This window comes from Propithecus coquereli, unplaced genomic scaffold, assembly GCF_000956105.1.
Source record: "Propithecus coquereli isolate 6110/MARCELLA unplaced genomic scaffold, Pcoq_1.0 Scaffold162, whole genome shotgun sequence".
NCBI classification, from domain to species: domain Eukaryota; kingdom Metazoa; phylum Chordata; class Mammalia; order Primates; family Indriidae; genus Propithecus; species Propithecus coquereli.
This window is the reverse complement of record NW_012140747.1, coordinates 1762393-1762937: the sequence shown is the minus strand read 5'-3', so window position 1 is coordinate 1762937 and position 545 is coordinate 1762393.

The following is a 545-nucleotide window of genomic DNA, read 5'->3' as shown; positions in this document are numbered from 1 at the left end:
TGACACAGTATCTAAACAAATTCCATACATTGCCCTTAACTGATATTGATTATTTTCCCTCTCAAGTCTCTTCTCTTTTTTTTCCTCAAGAAAAATAACAAAGTTGATTTTTAGGTAATATATATTTTGCATATGCACTTCATTTACTCTATTTTGAGTACTTTATTGAGAAATAACTTACATATAATAAAACGCAATAATAAAAGGCAAAGTGTTCAGTGTATAACTCAATGATCTTTTAAATATATACATGTATTTTTAATTAGAAAAGTAATTTAACTACACTGCACAACACAAAATGTGGTATATATATACCACTACTCAGCCACGGAAAACAATGGTGATCTAGCACCTCTTGTATTATCCTGGATGGACCCAGAGCCCATTCTAATAAGTGAAGTATCACAAGAATGGAAAAGCAAGCACCACATGTACTCATCATGAAATTGCTACTAATTGATCAACACTTATGTGCACATGTGGAAGTAACATTCACTGGGGATCTGGCAGGTGGGAGGGGGGTGTAAGGATGGGTATATTCACAC